At 39.4% G+C, this 26,174-nt stretch overlaps 1 protein-coding gene and 1 long non-coding RNA gene across 2 annotated transcripts in view; one reads left to right on the top strand and one right to left on the bottom strand.

Moving 5' to 3' along the window:
• The window catches only part of arhgap44a (Rho GTPase activating protein 44a), a 283,281-nt gene that overhangs the window by 147,370 nt on the left and 109,737 nt on the right, over nucleotides 1-26,174 (bottom strand). The window lies entirely within an intron of this gene.
• On the top strand, nucleotides 2,057-26,002 carry LOC140714876 (uncharacterized). Its single transcript, XR_012096014.1, has 4 exons — nucleotides 2,057-2,281; nucleotides 7,386-7,485; nucleotides 22,761-23,073; nucleotides 25,341-26,002. It is a non-coding gene; the product is annotated as an uncharacterized lncRNA (long non-coding RNA).

Raw genomic sequence — 26,174 nt, 5'->3', positions numbered from 1 at the left:
ATACAAGTACTGACTAAATTTTTGAGTTATCCAAATTGAAATGTTTCATGTGCTTGCCAAAATAGGAATGCAACATAAATCACCATTCGTTCAGAAATAGACAATAAAATTATAAGACTATCATCCCTAAAGAAAAATAACAACATGGATATTAATTTTACCATAGAAATAGCCTGATGATTTTGTACTTTATATAGGAAAATTAAAGTTATATTCTTTTTTTTTATCCCAAGCTACAAATAATTACCAAAGATTTAATCAGAAGAAGATAATTCTATCAATAACAAAACAGAAGGGATCAGATAATGGTGGGTTTAAAAGTCTGGAGAGAAAATTTAAAGCTGTATGCTCGAGGTCAGTTTGAGTAAATTGTATCAGGATGTTTCAGTGAACAGTGAATTCATAACTTCAATAGATGCTTTGTGTTTCAAGGTACTAACTAGATTTAATGATCATTGTGTCATAGAACAGTACAGCACAGTAGAAATTGGCCCTTCAGTCTGTGCTGAACTATTATTCAGCCTAGACCCCTCAACCTGCACCAGCCCCTAGTCCTCCATACCCCATCAATTCTGCATTAAAAACATATTAGAAAATTCAAATTCTAGGTTGCTGTCCACTTCACATAATTGATAACAGGTCTGATAAAACTACCTTATTTGAAGCCATTTCATGCAACAAAATTTAGCAGTTGTCATGTATAGAAAAGCACGTCCATCACAACATGGATTTTGAATACTGGTGACAAATTTCTATTATACTACATCTGAGGGAGAACATGGCCCATATTTCTAAAGAAATTCTACCAAAAATGTGACTATAGGGCCTTAGACAGGACATGAAACTTGTCCCTTTTCCAGCCACAAGACAGTATTTTGTAAATTTTGAAAGGTGTAGGAAAGGTTTGTGTAAAGACTCACTAAGCATGCACCTAACTTGAGTTACTGACAGTAAGTCTGTGAAATGCGAAAAATGTGCCAATCAGCAGCAACATCCTGAGACTCTCCACCAGTCAGGATCAAACTGGATCTTGCAGCCTAGCTTTCTACGTGAAATGCAAGCTGGTGCATAACCCAGGGCGGTACTGTATGGAGAGCAAACTGTTGCCTAAGCAACAGGCTCCCCTTCTCCATGCAACTGATGAATCCAAAGGAACGGCAGAGACTGATACAGTTTGTCACCAGTGGCATCGCAGGAGTTGCCAGTCAGCATCGAAGCGATGTTGGACTGCTTTAGAGACCCCAGCTCCGGATTTTCCTTGGGGATTTACTCCCGGTCTTTTCCATCAGTGGGTGTAGCTGAAAGGCACCAGAGGATTGAGATCAGAGTTTTCCTTCTCCTAGATAACCTGCCAACAATGGCCAACGAGCTCCATCTGTCTGAAGCGACTGGTCTTAAGGCACCAGTAACCTGCCTTTGCCCCCTCTCCTTTCAGTAGAAATGGTTCCACTGGGCTTAGTAGCTAAGCCACACCTGACGGCCAGGAGCTGGTCTTGGTTGTCAGAGTCCATTAAGTGAGAGCATTTAATAAGAAGTGGGAGCTTATCCCCCTACCTCCACTGAGGGACCAGTAACATCATAGATTTAATAAAATCTCATGCAACTTCCACTTTAAAATAAAATACCCTTGATCTTCCATAGTAGGCAGCAAGTATCTACATGCTAAAAATATACCCCTGTTTATATTCAGGTCTGCCCTGTAACCATTCCACATGTCGCAGCTGCAGCCTGAAACGAATATTATAGCAATGTTATAGTGATATTTCTGTTCACTGCTTACATGTTAGTTCATGTCTATTACTGTTATTTATTACGGTATTGAAGCTACTTATTCCCTCTGTGCTCTTATTATTTCCAGCTAAGCATTTCAACAACTCTGTGGGTTGCCTTGGTATCTCAGCAGACAGTAATCTTAGAACTCGGCTCGACATGAGATTTCTTGGAGCTACAATCATTGCAATTATTGTAATAAAGATTACTGCCAGTGGACCTTAACCCTTCCTGTGTTCTACTCCTCCACTCAAATAAGAAAACCCTTTACCTGCACCAGTCTTCAGTTTGCCACAGGAATGGTAGTGGGTGGCATCATAGCATCATTGATAGTGTTGCTGCTTCACAGTTCCAGGGACTTGATCTGATCCTGATGTCACATGCTGTCAGTGAGGAGCTGCACCTTCTCCCAATGAACACACAGCTTTTGTCAGGGTGCCTCGGTTACTACAACATCCCAAAAACATACTGTCTGGTCAACTGCCTACTATAAACTAGCCCCTTAATGTAGGTAAGTGACTTTTGATTTGACTTTCACACAGAAAATGCTGGAGGAACTCAGCGGGCCAGGCAGCGTCTAGGAAAAGAGTACAGTTGACGTTTTGGGCTGAAACACTCTCCCAGTCCTGCCAAAGAGTTTCGGCCCGAAACATCGACTGTGCTCTTTTCCGTAGATGCTGCCTGGCCGGCTGAGCTCCTCCAGCATTTTCTGTGTGTTGCTCGGATTTCCAGCATCTGCAGATTTTCTCTTGTTTGTGTTTGAATTGACTTTGTTCTGTGTTGCTATGCATGCTTTAAAAGAAATTTTGTTGATGCACAATATACTTCTGACAGCCAAACTTTGTCAGGTCTTTCTCATGTTTTTTGAGGATGTCCTTCATTAAATTATTGCTGAAAATAAACTGAAATACTGAGGAAGCCTTCTGTAGGTGCTGAAGTGAAATGTCAGTAGAGTATCGACATAATATTCATCCCAGGGACAGAATTAAACTGTGAAGCCAAGTGCAAATTAGCAAAAGGGCAAGATCTCGCTTCTTCACTTACCTTCAGAAAACTACTACTTAAAATAAGATTTCACAGATAATATCAGCCTTAGGTCCCTCGATAGCCACTGCTATGTCTGCCAACTATTGCAAAAGACGAGATGACCTTTTTGTCCAAGCCTGTAAGTAAGTACTGGGAAGCCATTATCACAAGAAGCAGAAATGATACATAGCATCTGTTCTTACACACTCAATTATACGCAACACCAGTTACAGTCGATCAACCATGACTGCACATGGTGTTTAAATTTTCATTCCAAGCTCTGCATGATGAAGTCAATTGTAAACCCCTTTCTTATACACTCTCTGGCCACTTTATTAGGTACCTCCTTGCTCATTGTCTTCTGCTGCTGGAGCCCATCCACTTCAAGGTTCGATATTTTTCCATACAGAGATGCTCTTCTGTAAACCACTATTGTAATGTGTGCTTATCTGAGTTACTGTTGCCTTCCTGTCAGCTTTAATCAGTCTGGCCATTCTCCTCTGACCTCTCTCATTGACAAGGTGTTTTCACCCACAGAAATGACCCTCACTGGATTTTTTTTCTTGCTTTTTGAGCATTCTCTGTAAACCCTGGAGACTGTTGGGCATGAGACTCCCAGCAGATCAACAGTTTCTGAGATACTCAAATCACCCTCTCTGGCACCAATGATCATTGCACGATCAAAGTTACTTAGATCGCATTCCCCATTCTGATGTTTAGTGTGAACAATATCTGAACCTCTTGACCATGTCTGCATGGTCTGAATTGCACTGAATTGCTGTCACATGATGGGCTGATTAGATATTTGCATTAAGAAGCAGGTGTTCAGGTGTACCTAACAAAGTGGCCATTGATTATGTGTCCTGATCCTTCTTATTTCATTCCATGTTACTTGGCTGCATCAGCGCTCTCCAAACAAAAATGAATTGGCCACTCAACAGATGAAGTTGCTGAGCAATCAGTCTGTGTTTTCCTTCAGCTTGATCCAAGTGCACTGATTACATTGTATTATGAAAGAAATGGGGCCACACAGACAGTATTGTAAAATCCCTGTTTATCTGTGGAAAACTGCTTGGGGGAAAAAATAAAGCTACAAAACCCAATCAGCTATGAAGAATGTATATATTTAAGTATATATGCTAATAAAAATTGGTAGTGGAGAACTGCATGCAGTGGTATTTAATCAGAATTAGATATTTCTGCTCAATTTTTCTTCTTCTATAATTGTTGTTCTGTAAATAACAGAAATTCCAAAGCTGACATCTTAAAATGGCTGAGAATACAATACTCCAGTACTTCAAACTACTGTCATAATGAATTCCACACCTTCCACCTTGAACAGTTAATTATGCTTAGTTTGCTGTCTCCTTGAAAACCTCTCTTCACTGCCAGTTTTAGCTGTCACCATTTACTAAATTTGAATTCATGTTTATACTTCCTTTGCCAAAACCTTTGCATTCTCTTGCACTATTTTCTGAAGCTTCAAACAGATAAACAAAAGCTTTCAGTTCACCAACTGCTTTAGCTATTTACATGCCTCTGCTTTTTACATTATACAACAAAAAGAGTACACTTCATTCTTGGAGGACCTCTAAGTGACGGTGGAAAGGCTCCCTGTACTTAGCATTGCTCAGAACCCTGGGATTAGTGCCAGCTCTGGAATATTATCATGGTTCATTTGGCACAAATTTCTTTTGAAACTCCTCTCAATCGAAAGAAGTAAATTAATTTTATCGTGAACAACCTCTGAACATCTTAACACACTTTATGGCTGATAGAACACATTAGAAGTCTAGACAAAATCTGCAATTTAGGAAACTTAATACTAATATGATAGTGATTTTGATGATATTTGTTCGGAGACAGGTCGAGACACTGAAGAGGTAGAAAATAAGGCAACTAATTATTTTACAACAGTCTAATAAGCTTATCATTCAAAATTTCCTCTGAGAACACCCACTCTCAATATGTAATAGGGGCCCTCCATGCTACAAGTATCTGGAATGGAATTTGAATACATACCAGTAATATCGTCATTAGAACCACACCTAATATCACTAATATCTTGCTTTGTATCTCATGTGTTCCTACTAAAGATACCACCCTCCAAATCTGCAAGCCCAAAATTTTGAAATAACGCTATGTTAAGGCCTTCCAGAGCCTGCTGACATTTGCATGCATTTCCCAGACATCCCAGTTCTTTTGAGCCACCTCCGATGATCCAGTCAGTATCCCATTTGCATTCTGCAAATTATGAGAGGCAATCTATTACGAAAGGCAAACTAACGGGATAATGTGTTTACTTAGTTTTTCTTTAGTGAGGTGCTCACATATGACGTGGTGACAAAATGATGTATGCCATTCATATACTTCTTACGCACAACCTGAAATGAATTATGTAAGCAAAAGAATACTTCATCAAACAATATATTTACAATATTATTACTCAAATATTACTGAAATATTAAATACACTACACAATCAAAACAGATTAACAAAAACAACTGAAAGTCAATGCCCTAACATAATGACTATTTGATTTTAAAATAACAGGTGAATATTTCATTTTGGTTCTGGAAGGCACAAAATTAGTTCTCAATATCTGTGGTCAAGTAATATATATTTCTAATTTCAACCAGCAAGAAGCACACATTCTTTTTCTGAATCGTACCATCACAGGGAGGGAAGTTGCAACATCTGCAATCAGACCTTCTCAGCATTTGTTTCATTTGAGACTTAATTTTGAAATTGTCTTAACATAAATCAAATAGCATCACAATGACAATCATATGTAGATGGCTCAGGTGCCAGGGTACTGAAAATTAAAGGTAAAAGAATGCAAGAAATACAGGACTAAGCTCTATTGCCCTTGAATGGCCTCTGCTTTTCAACAAGATCACGATCGCCTTAATCTTAAAGTCCACATTCATCTTTAATCCCTTTATCTTCTGCTTCCCTTAACATCCAAACATCTTGGTCTTCCAAGATAAAGCTGACATTTTATCTGGAGACCTCACCACATGGTTCTCAACTCACCACTCATTATAAAAAGTCTCCCAGCGTCTGACCTGTCAATCTCTCTCAGAATCTTAGAATTTAAAAGATTACAGGGAGAGGGTAACTGCAGACCTAAATTGAATGTGCTCTAAATCACCAGATAATGGAACCAACTAAATTTTAAAAAGGACAAAATAGCCTGAAGCTCTGAGACCTGTTTGGGAGAACTATCTTACAGATACTCTGGGTCAGATAACATTAAAGATTTGAAAAAAGAACAAAAATGAAATATGTACAGTGTGCTCCAGTGAGCAGTATGAATAGATTATGATACTAATTTTTTTATATTTAATATAGGTTTTGGTCATATAGCTTACAGTATGCAGTAGCATTACTCAGGGATCCAACAACACTGAATAAAATACAAAGACTTTTAGTTCTAGATTGAGCATGGAGTTCTTGTATACCACTAATTTAATGAGGAACAGACACAGCCAGTGAGAATGCTTTCCCTCAACTTAGTTTTATAATGCAACTGTTAGATAAAAGGTGATAATAGAACTCTTTGATGCATTCTGGGATTTTTTATTTCGGAATGCTTTGTATAAAGGACTACTGATTACACTGATAACTAAGATAATGCATTGAGCTAAAATACCTTTGAAAGCAGCTTTAAAATGTAAATATTCATTGGAAAGAATAATGTTGTAACATCGAGCAGGATAAAACAGGGTTAATGCATGAGCAAACACAAACAGCCCAGTCCTGAATTTAAACATAAGCTTATCAGATCTACTGACAATACAAGAAGGAGAGGCGGAGATCCCAGAGAGAAAACACTATTTCAAGCGTGGCAAGGTGTACGGGGCAGCTGATGTACACCACCAGAAATATCACTTTTTATATACATTCAGCAAAGATAGACAGGATGTAGGAGAAGATGACATTACTTTTAAAATCAGTTTCAAAGTTCCAAAAATAAATAATTAAAGAATTTCAAATAACATAACTCTTTGGGTAGATGAAATAAAACATTTAAAATATTAGAATTAAACACTACAATGGACAAGGTAGTGCCTTGGTCAGATAAGCTTCAATAAGTTAACTGGCCTTGATTTGTCCCCTTCTGTTCTCCTCTTGTCATAATCTTATTTCTACCTTGAAATCAAAAGCATTATATGACTAGACTTACATCGGGAGTAGATATGAATGCTGGTTCCTAAGAGGTGGCTACGGAGCAGCACAATGGATATATCATATGGTGTGTGGATGGGCTGATGGATCAGTAGAGACGTTCCAGTGTAAGGAACAGGCATGTAGAAAGCTCATTATCTAGTATTAACAAAATTCTTCCCCAACAGATTGAATGAGTGTATATGTCAAAGAGTGTGTGTTTTTGCATAGTAGGGGAATTAAGGGTTATAGGTGAAAGGCAGGTAGGTATCTAATCTATCTATCTATATATTTATATTTCCACATTCTAAATTACTGAGATTTCGGGGCACTTAATTGCTGCACTGAATCAGTTTGTTTGACAACCAGTCACAAGATCCAGCAATATATCTGACATTGATATTTCTATTTCTTCCCAGGATTTTCATACAATAGCTTGAATTTTAGTCTGGGAGTTTCTCATGTGGCTTGACACCACAGCTGTAGCGGTGGAAAACATCTGTCAACTTCCGGTAACAGGTACAGTTATATTTATAATTTAGCACAGCACATTAATATTTTCTTCCAGTCCACTGCAAATGTTGCAATATCCGGTATGTTCCATCCTCCCAGCAGCCATTAGCTGACCAATATCTGGAGGAATGCAGTTCCATTGCGTGGTTGGTTTGGTCCTTAGTGATACTTTCTCACCGAACCATTGATGGAAAATAGCCTTTCCACAAAACAAATCTGCGCCTTCAGCAGCTGGTGTCATCAAACACTTATACTACTTCATTTTGGATTCTGCCCATCACTCCACCCTGCGCTATTACATATTTAAGAACGAACTGCTTCATTCTTAACTGGTAAATAGGCATGAAATAAAAACAGTACTTACAGAAAAGCCGTCACAGTACAAGCTGGTCAGTTTAATGGTGACACATTTTTTAAAAATGTATTCAGAAACTTAAGCCAATAAATGTTTATTTGGGCACTGTTCTTATTTTTTAGTTTAATACAAGGCAGAAGGAGGCCAGTCTGCCCATCAGATCAACATCAGCTACAGTACTAGCAATGTGATTGCATCAGCCCCACATTTTCTTGTAACTTTCTAATTTGTTCCCTCTTTTACATGCCAACTCAATCCCCCTTGATGTGCTTAGCAACGTATCTGCCTGTGGGGTTAAATTACAGTAATCAATGAGCCTGCCAGGGCGTCTTCGGGAGGTGGGAGGAATCTGGAATACACAGGGAAAATCCATGTGGTTCCAGAAGAGCTTGCGAACTCCATACACAGCACATGAGCTCAGTGTCAAGCTTTGAGGCAGCAGCATTGTGGTGAACTACATATACCTGTCTGGACACGCCCCCCTGCTGACTGCTCCTGTGGCTCCTCCCACAGACCCCTGTATAAAGGCTGTTGGAGGCACTGCTCCTCCCTCAGTCTCCAGGATGTTGTGTGATGGTCTCTTGCTGCTGACGGTACTTTCTTCCAGCTAATAAAGCTGGGAGGTTCTACATTTTGGCAGGAAAATGCTGAGAAGTGTGAGGTTCTACATTTTGGCAGGAATAATCCAAATAGAACATACAGGGTAAATGGTAGGGCATTGAGGAATGCAGTGGAACAGAGAGATCTAGGAATAACAGTGCATAGTTCCCTGAAGGTGGAGTCTCATGTAGATAGGGTGGTGAAGAAGGCTTTTGGAACGCTGGCCTTTATAAATCAGAGCATTGAGTACAGAAGTTGGGATGTAATGTTAAAATTGTACAAGGCATTGGTAAGGCCAAATTTGGAATATTGTGTACAGTTCTGGTCACCGAATTATAGGAAAGATATCAATAAATTAGAGAGAGTGCAGAGACGATTTACTAGGATGTTACCTGGGTTTCAGCACTTAAGTTACAGAGAAAGGTTGAACAAGTTAGGTCTCTATTCATTGGAGCGTAGAAGGTTGAGGGGGGATTTGATCGAGGTATTTAAAATGTTGAGAGGGATAGATAGAGTTGTCGTGAATAGGCTGTTTCCATTGAGAGTAGGGGAGATTCAAACGAGAGGACATGATTTGAGAGTTAGGGGGCAAAAGTTTAAGGGAAACACGAGGGGGTATTTCTTTACTCAGAGAGTGGTAGCTGTGTGGAATGAGCTTCCTGTAGAATTAGTAGAGGCCAGTTCAGTTGTGTCATTTAAGGTAAAATTGGATAGGTATATGGACAGGAAAGGAGTGGAGGGTTATGGGCTGAGTGCGGGTAGGTGGGACTAGGTGAGATTAAGAGTTCGGCACGGACTAGGAGGGCCGGAATGGCCTGTTTCCGTGCTGTGATTGTTATATGGTTATATGGTTAATAAAAGCCTATCTCGACTCAAGTCTCCGAGAGTTATTGATGGTGCATCAAGCATTAACTGATGCACCAATGTAACACAGAATGAGCCTAAACAATTTCCTCATTTCTTCAGAATAGTCCCTTTCTGTGCTCTGGACTCAACATAGTTTTTGCTGAGAGTACAATACAACAGATTGTTTCAAGGAAGAGGGAGTAAATTGTGACGATCTCTTACCATGGTATTCCATTTCAGCAGGTAAAGCAAAACAATAAAAACACAAAGAATAGCAAAAACATTTAAATTAACCCCATTGTCAATAAAATGTTAAATTGTTCCATTTCCTCTTTTACTTATTTTGAAGTCACTGAATGTTCCACAAGTAGAGTCCCAAGTGGATTCTGCGGAAAGTCCATGCACTGTTGTTGGACACTGGAGTATGGTCAGAATGACACTGGCAGGACTTTCTCAGGAAGTCTGGGACTTCCAAATTAGTGTTTACAAGTGCAGGAGACCCTGCTATCACCTGCAAAATACATAGCAACACATCTCCCTGTTGTCTGTGGATCCAATAAATTTTCTCATGAAGCCTGGCCCTATATTCAAATTACAAGTTCATTAGAAGTTGACAAATATATATATATATATTTTTCTTATATTGTAGATTAAATAATTCTGGAAAAAATATGTATTCAAACAAAATTCAACCAGAATTTTTTTTGAGAAAAATGTGAATAGCAAGTTCCATCGTGACCACCTGACAATATTCAGGTTCAGATTGTTCTCTTTATGTGTGAGTATTAGCATAATTTGCCTAATATTTAAAATTATGTTTAACAAAAATCAACATTACAAAAAATTCAAGGAAAAGATCCAGATTAAAGTAAAGCTTCATGCCAAAGGAAGGACTCCTGTGGCTGGGTTAACATAGGGAGATCACATGGGTTAAAATGGGGAGATTACATGGACCTAGAAATTACACAGACCTAAATTACATAGACCTAGAAATAGGGAGATTACATAGGGAGAAGCAGTGGGGGCTACCTCAGTAAATATATTTAAGAGAAGTTTGGAGAGATTTTTGCACAGTAGGGGAATTAAAGGTTATGGGGAAAAGGCAGGTAGGTGGAGATTAGTCCATGGCCAGATCAGCCATGATTTTATTGAATGGTGAAGCAGGCTCGACGGGCTAAATGGCCTATTTCTTATGCTCTTATGTACATGGGTTAAAATGGGGAGATTACATGGACCTAGAAATTCAGACGTGTAGCCCTGTTTTTCTAGTGCTATGCCTTCTGAGATTCATTCTGTTTTTAGGGTTGGAATGATATTGTGGCATTCTATCAAAAGCATTTCTCCCTCCAAACATATAACCATATTAAACAATATTAAACACTTGAATGACTTCTGCAACAGGTGCACATGGGATAGGAGCTCTATAGTTACCATTTTCCTAGCCTCAACTAATTCGTTTTCAGCACAAGGATTTCCATTCTCCCTATACTTCCATCTCACACTAGGATCATCACAGAGCCCTCCACCTCTTCCTTAAACTGAATTCCATCCAGCACTCTTCAAACATCATCCTGGGTAGGCTTATTCTAACATTCGAAGGTTTCTCCTTTAATTCACTTACCGTAGATTCCGGACTACAGAGCGCACCTGATTTTAAGCCGCTGGCACTAATTTTAGAAATAAAATCATTTTTTTAAATGTAAAGGCCGCACCGGATTTTAGGCCGCACCGGATTTTCGGCCGCAGGTGTCCCACGTTGTAATATGAGATATTTACACAGAAAGATATTACACGTGAGGATTTTTTTAACTTTTAATTAAATCCATATGGTAACAAAAACAAATACATATTGCAAATGCTTTTTTTCGAACCGTGCCCGTACGCGGCTACTTTTAAATATACGTTGCGTATACTTCTTTACTGAACAACATTCCAATATCTCCTAACGACTGGTAAAAAATATATATACTGCAGCCTACCAGGAAAAGTTATTGATACCTTTAACTTAAAAGCAGAGTTCGCTCGGATCCAAAGCCGCTCGCGTAATCCGCTCCCCCCCCCCCTCCTTTCCGTTTCATCGCAAACGGCATTTAAAAGCAGATTTCGCTCGGATCCAAAGCCGCTCGCGTAATCCGCTCCCCCCCCTCCTTTCCGTTTCATCGCAAACGGCATTTTCCCACAAGACGCCGCGAAACCGGGTGTGACGTCATAGCATCCCGCGATGTAGTACAGAAAACAAATATAGTTTAAACTAAGTAGGGTAGGTAGCACAATGCTTCGAGTGTTTTCCATGTTGATGAGGGTGAGTACAAATGACTGATTTACAATAATTTAATTGTGAAAGTGCGCTTGATTTATCGTACAATTTCATTGGACCTCTGTGAACTACTCATCAATTTTATTGGTCTACTGTTACGAGGCAAAATGTTTACGAGGCGGCATGAAAAAAACCTTGCATTAGCCGCTTCGGATTATTGGCCGCAAAGTTCAAAGCTGTTCAAAATGTGGGAAAAAAGTAGCGGCTTAAAATCCGGAATCTACGGTACTTCAAATAAAAGATGTCACTGGAGAATCTGCATAGGTCCAAGGTCTGATACTTTGAAAGATAGATGGAATAGTCTTTCTTTCCAGTCTATTCTATTCCTCTCTACTGGCACATTATTTTGGTATCACTTCCTCCTCTTTTAAAGAAATAAAAGTTTCACCTTCTTTTCTACCCTGATCTCAACTTCATACTCAGTGATACATTCTCAACTACTGAATCTCCATCTTGTGGCTCAGATTGGGAAATGGTGTCCATTGTAAGCCCACAGCTACAATGCTTACACTTCCTCCCACTTCTGTTTCCTATAAGGACTCCTTTCCATTCTCTGTTTTTTTTCTGCCCCTTCCGTCTGTCCGGCAAAACCACTTTCCACACCTGTGCATCAACGATGTCTTCTTTTTACCCTGACTGTGATTTCCCTTCCATCATAACTGGCCAGGCTCTATCTGCATCTGCACCATTTCCTGTGTTTCAGCTCTCCTCACACCGACAACAAAGATATGGTTTCTCCTGTCCTCACCTACTACTCATCGACACTCACTTTGAACACATCCTCCTCCACAGTTTTCAATACTTACGACACGATGCCACCACCAGATACATTTTCTCCCACCTCCATCAGTATTCTGAAAGGAGTATTCCCTCAGGTACCCTCTTGTCTTCACCCATACACAATGTGCTTCTCAAGGCACCTTCCCATGCGACAGCAGCATTCGCAACACTTGTCCTTTTACCTCCCCTTCCTGTCACCCGGGGATCTAAATACCTCTTCCAGATGGAGCATTGGTTAACATACTAGTTCCAATTTGATATACGGTATATGGTGCTCCTTACATGAGTCCCTCTACACTAGGGATATCAAATGTAGTGTCCACCCCTTTCTGTTTACACCTCCTTATGGATCAACTCGATTAGCAGGCACTCATCACCATCTCCCAGACAGCATCAAATGTACTTGTGTCACTGGACGATCTGCCCGATCATGGAAATTCTCTAATACACTCTCTTCTCTGCAACTTGAAACTAAATTATCTTTCCAGTTCTGATGATGGGCACACATGTGCTGCAGGATACATCCATCAATTTCTGCTCTTATTTCAGATTTCCAGCAGCCGTTCTTCATTCGTTTTTAAATAAGTCTTTTACCTGTCTGTGAGACCTGACCATTCCATTTTGATTACAAGCCTCCAAGCTGTTCAGAAAAACTAAGGTTCATAAAGGCTAATGTTTTTAAAAAGTGCACTATTCAAACAGTTCTGGTCAGGAAGGCCCTCATTTCCCACTGCACACGTCCATCCCTTTTCACCCTTAATAAAAACTGGAATGTGCAATATTGGCTTTATCTGGGAATACATCAAGGTCATTTACAACTTTCTTTCTCTTTACAGGAAGCCTTTTATAAAATAGGATATCTGGCATCTTTAGTCTTGGCGTTGGGGAACAGCATCTTATTTTCCTTCCAGGAAGACTACTGCCTTCTGGATATAACAATGTATTCAAAAAAATGTTTCTTACATTTCCAGACTTCATTTTTTTGCTCTTATCTCTTCTAGAAATTTCAGACTTAAATTATATCTTTGTATTCATAGCACCCCAGACACAGTGGCTGTTATTTAATACCGCCTTTCATCCAGAACCACTACCCCTTGTGCCATTCAATCTTTCCTTGTCTCCATCCTGTAGCAGATCTTCCATTTTGTTTACTTCAGCTCTGATAAAAAGTTATTGATTTATCATGATTAATTTTTGTCTTCACAGATACTGTCTGACTTGCTGAGTAATTCCAGAATGTTCTAATTTTAATTCAGGTTTCAATTATTGACAACACTTACTTTTGGTCCTTATTTTGCCTTTGTTTTCTCCAACAAACGGAAAGGATAATTCTATTTAAATCTTTCACAGTTTTTGGTAGTGCAAGAACATAGTGTTGCCTGCATATCTATGTGTATAATACTGACTGAACAAAAAAGTCACATGATATGCTTGCTTTACAGCAATGTGATTACATCACACCCAGTCTGAATATTCTGTCTTCCAATTTAAATGCTCAACACATAAATAGTTTAAAAATCCTGACTGCAAAAATGATTGCTCCTATATACATTATCCTGGATCTCAATATAATTGTAAAGACATGACAATCAATATAAGGTCATTTATAGGCCACTGATGAACCTTATCTTTTAAAAATATCAAACACTGGTTCAGTTTCCTATTGGATATAATTTAAAATGAGAGGAATTATGCTAAATGGGTTTTGAATATTGTACAGTGGGTTCAAAATGCACCCAATCTGGTGTCTCTATCCTTTTTATTATTTGATGGCTCATATAATATGTAAATATGATATATTACGTGAAGTATAACCAAAGTTCAAAACACAATTGGCATAATTCCAATTTTTCAATTGCATCCTTCTGGAAATATATGCTAGTGCTTGGTTTACTTTGGTTAAGGTCTTGTTAATCTGCATCTCTAGTCTCAGTGATTTGAGCAAGTATTCGCCAAGGAATCTTTCTTCCTTCACCTCATTAGGATTTCTTCCCCGACAATATATTTTTCAGAGCACAACATACGAGCTCATGTTTATCCATGTTGAAAACATGCAGCAATTTCATTTAATGGCTTCTTGTAATTTGTCACATTTCTTTACAACATTGAAATTATACCTTTGATTCTAAAATCTAGATAGCATTTAACTCAGTTTCATATACAAGAGCACCCATTTTGCACCTTCCTCCACACTGATAAAGTAATATTTCTTCCATTTTCTGACTTGAAACCATTCAGTAGTTACGCATTCTCTTACATTTTTCAGAGCTTTCTTTGGGAAAGGACTAATGTTCAGCCTTCATCTTCCCTCTATTTGTTACTTCTCCAATGATTTCAGTTAGTTATGAAAGATTCTCCTGATTCTATTTTTGTTTGAATAATGTGTACGATTATTTTCTATTTATTTTGAATGCATTGCAGTAATCTCTCATCAGCATTCACTTCAGAAGTTCCCAATGTGCACCAGCAATGTATTTTAGAATTGTGATCCAAACAACTTTATGTTCATCATCTCAGAAACATATTCCACCTGGTTTTCACTCTCACTTTTTGATCCTTTTAGCCCCTTATTAAAAAAAAAGACAGGCTAAAATTCTAACTTCAATATTCACACTTTGCTTTTTTACCATTTCCTTTCAAAACATAGTTATAAAATATTCAGTTCTAAAAATTAGAACAGTACAGCACAGAGCAAGTCCTTTGGCTCTCAATGTCTATGCTGAACACAATGCTGAATTGAACAAAATCTCTTCTGCCCGTGCACAATCATATCCTTTGATTTCCCTTTATTTTCATGTGTCTAACAGTCTCTGAAATGCCACTATTGTATCTGCTTCCACCATTACCCCTGGCAGTGCGTTTCAATCACCTGCCCTCTTGGTGTAAAACATCTGCCTTGCACATCTCCTTTAGCCTTCTCCCTCCCCTTAAATACCGTACATGCCCTCTAGTATTTGAATTTCTACCCTGGAAAAAAGATTCTGTTTATACTCTCCATTTCTCTAATAATTTTATAAACTTCTAAGAGGTCTCTGCTCAGCCTCTGATGCTCCAGACAAAACAACCCAATTTTGTCCAGCTATTGTTATAGTTCATGCTCTCTAATCTTGGCAAATGTCTTCTGCACCCTGTCAAAAGGCTTTACATCCTTCCTATATTGGGGTGACCAGGATTCCTCACATTCCAAGTGCAGCCTAGCCAAAGTTTTATATTGCTTCGACATGATTTTTACTCAAATCCCTCACCAATGAAGGCAAGCATGCCAGATGCCTTCTTTACCACCCTTTCTACTGATGGTCATTTCAGAGAGCAATGGACTTGGACCCCCACATCTCAATGCCGTTAAGGTACTGTATAATTCCTCATGCAACAGAGGTCTCAAACTGCAACATCATACACTTGCTTAAATCAAAGTCCATCTGCCATTTCTCTACCCATTTTGATCAACATGTGTCCTCTAAGAGCCATCTCTCTACACTATCCAAAATTCCACCAATCTTTGGGTTATCTGCAATCTTACATTTTCATCCAAGTCATTATATAATAGACGTTCCAGCACTAATCCGGCAGAACACCATTGATCATGGACCTCTAGCCAGAATAATATCCTCCCGCCATTACCCTTTGCTTTCAATGGACAAGTCAATTCTGAATCCAAACTACTATGTCACCATGTTCCTTAATGTTCAGTATCAGCCTATCATGAGGGCCCTTGTCAAAAGCCTTACAAATTCTATGGAAATACACCATCATTTTTTGCAAATTACTACTAGGTAATTAGTAGAGTTGATTTTTAAAAATCTAAGCATCGTACATATTGAATCAGTGGAGCCTGAATCACGATTGGTCTTTGGTGACAATGAAGATCTAGTTCATTTAATAATAAAAAAACAATCAACAAATCATAGAGATGACCATGGAAAGAACCATCTCGCGCTTTGGAAAAAATTGACTGTCTTGGGAAAGAATTAACAAAATTAAACCTGGCAACCACTTTTAAAGTATATACAAAAATGTTGCATTTGAATCATTCATATGTACATCAATTTTTTTACTCAAGTAGGCAGTTAAAGTCAATACCTGATCACTAGGGATTTTTTTTAAGTTATCCCTAGTAGCGGATATTTAAAGGCGGGCGGTACGTGTTAGCAGATAACTGATTAATGAAATACAAGAGTGAAAAAAAAACTGCAGATGCTGGAAATTTGCAATTAAAACAGAATCCTGTGAGTACTCAATGTCACCTGTGGAGAGATATATAGACATTCCAGGTTGATGCCCTTTCTTTAAAACAGAGGTTCCCAACCTTTTATATGCCAGGGACCCCTACCATTAATCGAAGGCTCCATGGAACCCCTGCTTTCAAACTCTTCTGATGAAATGTCACTGATATGATATAGTGTTTCTGTTTATACCCCCGCTGATGCAGTCGGACATTTGCAGAGTTTATTGCTTTTATTTCATTACCAAAGTATTATGTCATCTCATTCAGGGATTTACAGATCTTAATAAAACTTTCTGGAAGTTTATAATCCATCTTATCAGCAGTTTTTTTGCCTTGTGAACTTAGATTGAGAGACACATTCATGACTTTGGTTATAGTATATAGGCAAGTAAGGATATACTTAACTGATATAGTTGGCATTTAGTGCATTAACAATAACTTGCCAGAAGGTTATTGATGTGCAAGTGGGGTGACTGCAGGTTCACATACCGCTTCCTCAAATTCCCTCTGCCGTCAGATTTCTGAAATCCATGAATACTGCCTTGTTTTTCTTTTTTTTTGCACTGTATGTATTTATTTCTGTAATTTATAACACTGGTATACATTTCATTGTGTTGCCGCCACAAAACAAACAATTTTATGATACATTTGATTGTGATTCTGATTTTGAACATTAACTCACATCTCTTCAGAGATTTTTTCAATACCTTTCAATGTCTCTCAAACAGCTTTACATATCGAAATCCCGGAGAAGAATTTCACTAGGCAATCAACTGAATAAAAGGGGAGAGTGCTTATGATTGTTTAATATACTTCTTTCAAACAGACTTGACTATATTTTGTACAAAATGTGGGAAGAGCGGAACTGATGAACCAAGCAAATTTGGTACCAAGTGCTATTCCAGGCCCAAGGCTGAAAGGAGGATTTACGCAATGGATAAAAATATCTCCACAAGATGTTAAATCTGAGGGTTTCCCAGAGCTAACATTAACTCAATGCTCTGGGAACATTTTGTTTAACATGATGGCATAAGCTCAGAAATTCCTCAGTGTTAGGAATACATAAAATCTCTGCCTGTGCTCTGCATGTTGCCTCTGCCAATGTAGTGAAGCTATAACCAGAACAGGGCAATTTATGGTTATTACAGCTGTTAATCTAACAGCTCCAATTCTAAGGCTGTAATCTCCTTTAATGTATAGATGCCAGCTTCAGATGACTGAGTTTCACAGGTTGAGATTAACTCCTGAAAACCAAAGACAAAATTTCTTCCTCACTAGAAGTCAAATTCCAAGATTCATCTGCTCAGTGTAGTTTATTTTTAAACAGTGAGATGTGGAATGGCTTCTGCAGGTGTAAAAATTCAGTAGAAGGCCAGGCTGTAAATTTCCCTCAGCTGGGTGGACAAAAGGCTTTTGATGAGAAACGTGGGTACAGTATTGCACCAGGAGCAAGCGTCACTGGCTGGATTAATCAGGGGTACCTGAACATTGGGAGGGCCATGGACAAAGATGATTTATTTAACTGCCAAACCTTTCAATCCAGCAAAGAGCTGGAAAGACTGCATTGGCTTTGGAGTGCCCAGGCTCATGTGGCTCAGATCCCTCTGCAATCCTCACAAATGGAAGCACAAGAGTAGTTCAAGGCAACCGTGCATTTGAAGGATGTGATACAAAATGGAAATAATCAGAGTTTTGTTTCAGCTAGTTAAAGAAAAAGACTTTTGGTTGCATAACACTAACAAGAATGGTATGCAATTGAAGTTATAGGTACGAGGGGTGATTGATAAGTTCGTGGCCTACAGTAGAAGGAGTTAATTTTAGAAAACCTAGCACATTTATATTTCAACATAGTCCCCTCCTACATTTATACACTTAGTCCAGTGGTCCTGGAGCATATGGATCTTGGATCTCCAGAAAGTGTCCACAGCATGGGGGATTGATAAGTTTGTAGCCTAAGGTGGAAGGAGATGAGTTACACAGCTCTGGTTACATGCACATGCAGGTCAACTCTTTGAGAGTTTATGCAGAAAGTTTGAAGTTAATAACTCATCTCCTTCTACCTTAGGCCACAAAGTTATCAATCGCCCCTGATGAGTTATTAACTTCAAACTTTCTGCATAAACTCTCAAAGAGTTGAACTGTATGTGCATGCAACAAGAGCTATATAACTCATCTCCTTCTACGTAGGCCACGAACCTATCAATCACCCATCTATGGACACTATTTGGAGATCCAAGATCCATATGCTCCACGACCGCTGGACTAAGTGTGTAAATGTAGGAGGGGACTATGTTGAAAAATAAATGAGCTAGGTTTTCTAAAATTGACTCCTTCTACCTTAGGCCATTAACTTATCAATCACCCCTCATAATAAACATTATAATTTGGATATCAGTGAGTACAGCACCACACGGTATACTTGTGTGATTGCTGGATTCTCATCTGTATCAGCAGTAACGTACTGTATTGCTCAGAGTCATAGTCCTCAGCCCCACAGCTCTGTAATTCTCCAGATCGATTTAACTGAAGGTAAATTTACAAGTGAAGCTGTGCGTTGTGTCAAACTGTCAAGGATTTTTGCAGTTTTGGTATGTCTCTGTCACAAAGACACTTACAAACTTCTAAACAATCAAAACAAAATCATTATAATATTTAAAAATGCAACATGAGGCTAACTAGAAACACAAAACGCTTTCAAATATTTAAAGAAAGTCAAAAATAATGATGAAGTAATTATTTGCATGTGGCTTTCATTCTGATTTTCAGCCCAACGAACTCTATTGGAATCAATGAGAGCTTTAGTTTTAAACCTGATTTAATGCAAACCAGTGACAGATACCATGCCATTTCTCACTCAGTAAGTTTCAGACTTCCAAACTTGCCAGCACACGGGAATTATTGAAATCTGAATGGCTGACCCATGTGGTTTCAAGCAGAATCAGCATGATTTATCTCCTCATAACAAGAGGTGATGACGGCTTTTCATCAGCTCCCATCCATTAGCAGGAGGAGGATAAAAACAGCAAAACTACAGTCGGTTCCAAATTATTATCTGAACCAGGTAAGTGCAGCTGTGGGAAGATCAAGTATACCAATTCTAAGCATTGGGAAATTAATAATGTACTTCTGGATTAGATCTTCAGTAAGAGGCAGCAGAGTGGCATTTGCTTAAATATCTTGATGCTAGTTAAACACTGGAATTGCTTTCGCCTTCCTGCATTAGAAATGCTTCTTGGAAAGCTTTGATTGTGAGAGTATTAATTCCTAAGTGCCTTCCACTGTGTATCAAAGAAAACAGAAGCGATCTGTTGTACAAAATTTCATGTGTACTTCAGAAATCAACTTTGTACCTCAATGAAAAGCGGCAGTGTCAAGCGAGCAACAAGATCTTCGCCTGGGCATGGCACACGAATTTTACCACTTTCACAGTGAGTCTAAAGCACATGATGAACGAGACAGAGGCATGGAGGCTCATTATTTGTATTTGAGATTTCCGGCATTTACTTGAAAGGAAATAGATTCTTCAGATTCTTGTTCAAAAGAAAACAATTATGCACAGTCCTTTGCAAAGTCAAATTAAACCAATTGAGGCTCATATCAACAAATTCAATCTTAAAGTTCTACCCTCATGTTTGGGGATTAGAAGATATTCAATACTCATGACTTCTGCCAGCTGCTCCTCAACTTTATGAAAAGAAACACCAAACAGAAATCTGGAGGGTTTACAGTTTTAAAACATGAAATATCAGAGTGCAAACTAAGTAATAACTCAAGTCACAGGCTAACTGCTTGAGATGATGAGTGTATGATATATAAGACAGCGAATAATACATATCTAATACCATAGATATTGCTGTCAAAATAATTACAAGTTTAACAATGATCACCATTATTTATGCCTATCTGGTTCAATGTTTGGTTTAACAACCTCAAGTAAGAATATTGAAAAAGAAAACAACATCCAAAGGTTCTCGTGGTAGGGTGTTCTTATTACTTCTCTGAGCGTGCTATCCCACCTACACTAAGTACTTTGAAGCAGCTGCATTTGCTTTGTATACAATGAGCCAAGCACATCAGATAGATTTATTCTTTTTATCTAGAGATCTAGTTCGGCACAGACTAGAAGGGCCGAAATGGCCTGTTTCCATGCTGTAATTGTTATATGGTTAGAACTGTCGCGGTTACAGACCCTTCGGCCCAATGAACCCCTGTTGCCCAATTACAACTATGTGACCAATTAGCCTACGAACCCGTAACGTCTTTGGAAGCGTGGGAGGAAACTGAAACAGCCTGAGCACCTGAAGGCAACCCATGCAGTCACAGGAAGAATGTACGAACTCCTCACAGGCAGCAATGGAGTTGAACTTGGTTCCTTGGCACTGGAATAGAGTCACACGAATGGCTGTCCCTAAAGTAATAATTCTAAGAGTAAGTACTTGTTGAAATCGCCTTTTTCTTTAGGTCCTGGACACCCTGCTTCCCTCAGTAGTGTAGCGTAGTGGTCGCAGCTCCAGGCGTCGGAGTTCAGAGTTCAATTTTGGCATTGTCAGTAACGAGTTTGTACCATCGCCCTATGACTGGGTGGGTTTCCTCTGGGTACTCCGGTTTCCAGCCACAGTCCAAAGACATACCAGTTAGTAGGTTCATTGATCATTGCAAATTGCCCTGTGATTAGGCTATTGTTAAACAGGTTGCTGGGTGGTCCAGCTTGCTGGGCTGGAAGGGCCTACTCCATGCTGTATCAATAAATAAATAAATAAATAAATATGGAGTTGCTGGGTGCAGAGTCTAACGAATGACCTGTGCCCACTTACAACAGAGAGCGGCCCAAAATGCCAATCCCTTTTACTGCCACAATGTGAGCTTTCATAAGTCCTTAATATCCACATAAGCTCACTGTTAATCACAGGCCATGATCAATGTGGAAAATCCAAGCTTTAAACAATAGAGCACAGTTACGGAAAATATGGATTTACGGTTTAGGTAAAAGAAACATTCAGCTTAATGAGTCCCCTGCAGCAATCTCTTTTGATCTCACAGACCGTGTCAGCTGGGTCAGAGGGCGATGCTCTTTCACAGTATTTTCTAATTATATACTCTTTAAAAAGGGCCACAGAAGGCACTGGATGTGCGTTCCTCCCTGGAATGACTAATCAGGTCATTACATGGGGTCGTGCATGTTAAGCATGAGCCACAGCACCTGTTCCTGTACTGACTTTAAAATAAAATGTCTCTTTTTGTGTGTGATTTATATATAGCCAAGACTGAAGAAGGAAATGTGACTGGCATCTTAGAAGGACACGAATAGAAGTTTAATGTTGACAGAAACTAATATAGCACAAAAAAAAACAGACATGAGCTGAACCCTCTGATACCTTCAACAATTCATGGGAATTTTTTTGTAAATCACGCCCTTACAATTTTGCCACATAAAACACACAAAGGAAGATGGGGTTGCCGTCGCCAAAAGCTTTCGGTGCATCCAATGTACTCGGTCACTTCTTCATTATCACTTGGTGTGACTGCCATTTAATCTCCTGTTATGGTGGGGATTAAAAGGAGACCAAGATTGAGCATAAACTCAAGATAGTTGCTAATGCTTCAACCTCATATTTAGTCCTTACATGTGGGCTCACCAGCTGCTGGCAGCATTACGATTCCCCACCATTCACAAATAGTTATTACAGGGCAGTGGAATTCCCACCTGATCCATGGGTTGGGATTGTAGGCACTGGACAAATTATTCAGATTCTGACAACGTCATCAAGTTGGTGCCAGCATTTTACTACATTTCTCATTGAACAAGTGTTGGTCGTCCACTGTAGTGACAATGCTGTTGGGCAGTGAACCTTTGTACTGATCTTGGTTAGAATTTTGCTTCTGCTGTGATGCAAGGCACACTGTGGGCATCCCATGTTCAACTGGCTGCTGGATGCATTCAGAATCTATCCAATTTGTTGTGGTAATTGAAACAGGATAGAGGGTGTCTTTAGGGTCTAGCAGAGCTGCACCTGTAAAGAAAAACCAATTGCTTCCAACACTGACTGGTGCATCAGCAGTAGGTAAACTGATGGAGTTTTTCTTCCATTTGGTTCACCCACCCATCCTTGGTGTGTATGTATGTCTCTCTCTCTTTCTCTCTCTCTCTCTCTTTCAAGATATCTAGCTCCTCAATAGTGAAGGTGCCAAGCCTTGTTGAGTGACGGCTGTCAAAAACCACACTCAAAATGGATCCGCAGTTGCAAGGATGGTCAAGGGAGGAGAAGGAGTGTTAACAGGACTGCTTTGAGCAGGTGAACTGGACCGGACCACATTCGGGGATTCACCTTTGGATCTAAATGACTATGTCACGGCCATCACCGATTTCAGCGAGATCTGTGTGGATAAATGTGTGCCTTTGAAATGTCAGTGTGGAGAATTCCCAGAGCCAAGATCTTCACAGTCTACGACACTGCATTTGTGAGACAGAAGGTATGCAGGGATGGTGTTGAAGTTATCAGGGATGCTGACTAATTAGTATATTTCCGTTGACTATGGGTAGGTCAGGCAGTTACTTGCTTCATCACTTCCAGTTGAATTTGTTCCGGTTTTGGCCAGTCCCTGATGATAGTGAGGAGAATGCTGCAGCATCACTGGCTCTGTTCTGTTTTCAGTGTGTCCAGTGACTAAATCAAAGGCCTGTATTTGGCCTGGTTTTACTCTTATACCATGTGATAAGGCAGAGTACAAAGTAAATGGCAGGATACTGTACTTGGTAGTGTGGAGGAGCAGAGGGATCTGGGGGTACATGTCCACAGATCCCTGAAAGTTGCCTCACAGGTAGATAGGGTAGTTAAGAAAGCTTATGGAGTGTTAGCTTTCATAAGTCGAGGGATAGAGTTTAAGAGTCGCAGGGTAATGATGCAGCTCTATAAAATTCTGGTTAGGCCACACTTGGAGTACTGTGTCCATTTCTGGTCGCCTCACTATAGGAAGGATGTGGAAGCAATGGAAAGGGTACAGAGGAGACTTACCAGGATGCTGCTTGGTTTAGAGAGTATGCATTATGATCAGAAATTAAGGGAGCTAGGGCTTTACTCTTTGGAGAGGAGGATGAGAGGAGGCATGATAGAGTTATACAAGATATTAAGAGGAGCAGATAGAGTGGACAGCTAGTGCCTCTTCCCCAGGGCACCAATGCTCAATACAAGGGGACATGGCTTTAAGGTAAGGGGTGGGAAGTTCAAGGGGGATATTAGAGGAAGGTTTTTTACTCAGAGAGTGGTTGGTGCGTGGAATGCACTGCCTGAGTCATTGGTGGAGGCAGATACACTAGTGAAATTTAAGAGACTACTAGACAGGTATATGGAGGAATTTTAGGTGGGGGGGGGGTATATGGGAGGCAGGGTTTAAGGGTCGGCACAACATTGTGGGCCAAATGGCCTGTACTGTGCTGTACTGTTCTATGTTCTATAACTTCATTCAAAAACCTACGTAAAGCTTCCAGATATAGCTTAATATCTTCACTCTATCAGGAACTTTTCTTGTTCAGTCTGGTTTGTTTAATAGGGAACTGCATGCCTCTGGTGACAGATCTCCTTCACACACCCTTTGCTTCTGAGGTAGTTCCTCTCCATTGCTACACACAAGAAGTGACTCAGTTTCCTGCAATTGTGTCCTTCTTTTCTGCTGTGGAAACTGTTGTTGGAACAAATCAAACTGCACTGGATCATGGTAGTCTCAGATTCCTGGGCAAACAATCATTCAGTGAAAACGTTTCATAGTTTGGCTATTAGAGACTGGAATTGATTGAGAAGGGGGAATGAGTGGGCAGGCAGGGTGGTCAGGAAGGGTGTTGGTGGATAGGAAAAAGGACACTTATAACTGGTTTTATTTAAGTGTTATTTTTACAACTTCATAATAATCTCCATACATCTCCTGAAGGAATGGCCTGTGAATAACTCACCCATTAATAAATTAGACAGCAACAATAAATAAAAGATAATGAGGAAAGAATTATGATCACCTCAAGACCAGCTTATTTAAGTCACATTGCCATTGGCATTATAGCAAAGCGCTTCTGCTAAACCTTTCTGGCAATATTTAAAATATTGTTGCAGTTGTGAGTAAATTTTATTACAAAGTTAAAACTGACTAATAGCAAACACACTGTTTTAATATCCTGAGGTAAAAATTTTGTAAATGTGGAGCTTCATTTATTATAACTTCGGAGCAAGAGATGGACCATATATCCCTTGATTTTAACTGATCCCTTGCATAAGTCTCTGGCTTGAATGAATTCTGTGGCTGAACCTCGAAAGGCCTCCACGTTTGTTTATGTTGTGTGTTGGAAAATATTTTTTCAATGTCAGAATACTTTTATTTTGTTTATTAAGTCAAACTTTATTCCTCTCGGCACTCAATGCTAAATTCAACAACTTCGTACAACCATTTTGTTGTGCGTGAGCCAAGCATTTCTGTTGCAAAGTCACTCACCTAAAACATCGTTGTTTTTTTCTCTCACTACAGATAGCAGCTGATGTCCAAAGTTCCATTTTGTTTGTTGCTTCCAACAATTATATTAGTATATCCTTTCATTTGTGTCTGCTCTGTCCTCATTTGTCTGTTAACTGGATGAACTGGAAGCCTTGTGTCATTTGATCTCCATTCATCATAGACATCCCCTTTATTCTCTCATTTTCAGTTGTAACAAAGGGTAACTAACCTGAAACGTTAACTCTGTTTCTCTCTTTCTACAGATGCTGACTAAGCTGTCGAGTAATTCCAGCACTTTGGTTTTGCTAGTCTTTAAGAATCAGTAGATCCTAGATATGTGGTAAGGTGCCATGTACATGCAGATCTTTTGATTTGGTCATTTACTGTTGCCAAGTTTAAGCACCATCGGAGTTCAAGAGGATCATCTGGGTCTCTCTTCCACCTATTAGATGTTTATCACGAGTGCTGCATACGCAGGGCCCTTAGCATTGTTAGAGATCCTGCCCATCCATCCAATAATCTCTCTGAACACCACCTCCTCACCATCAGGCAGGAGGGACTGTAGCATTAGGACAAGAACTGTTAGGATGGGAAACAGCTTCTTCCCTCAGGCCGTAAGATTACTGAACTCTCTGCCATCACTCAGCTCTCATCACATATGAAGTGGCATAAGTGTTACACTGTTTACTTTTTTTAAACTTGTATTGTATATGCAACTTATTATTTGCTACTTTATTTGTGCTAATATTACTCTGTATGTTATGTGTGTGAGTTATATGTACTATGTTATGCACCTTGGTCTGGAGGAACGTTATCTCGCTTGGTGGTGTACATGACAATACACTTGAACGTGAAGCTGATTCAGGTGCACTTTAGCGAAGTCATTTGGGCTCCCGCTGTTTTATTTCTGTGTTTCAATAGAGCTTTTGTTTCTATCTACCATCAATTACAGCAATTGACCTGCATTCCTCTGATAGCAATTAATCACCGATAATCATTTTGCCAATCACCATGGAGAAAATACCAGTTAATTAAATTGAAATGCTACACTTGTTAAAGGTACATTCACATATATACTATGTAGATAAATTAAACAG

This window comes from Hemitrygon akajei, chromosome 22 (genome assembly GCF_048418815.1).
Source record: "Hemitrygon akajei chromosome 22, sHemAka1.3, whole genome shotgun sequence".
Classification (NCBI taxonomy): Eukaryota; Metazoa; Chordata; class Chondrichthyes; order Myliobatiformes; family Dasyatidae; genus Hemitrygon; species Hemitrygon akajei.
The sequence above is the reverse complement of the archived record's forward strand: the minus strand, read 5'-3'. Positions and strand labels throughout refer to the sequence as shown.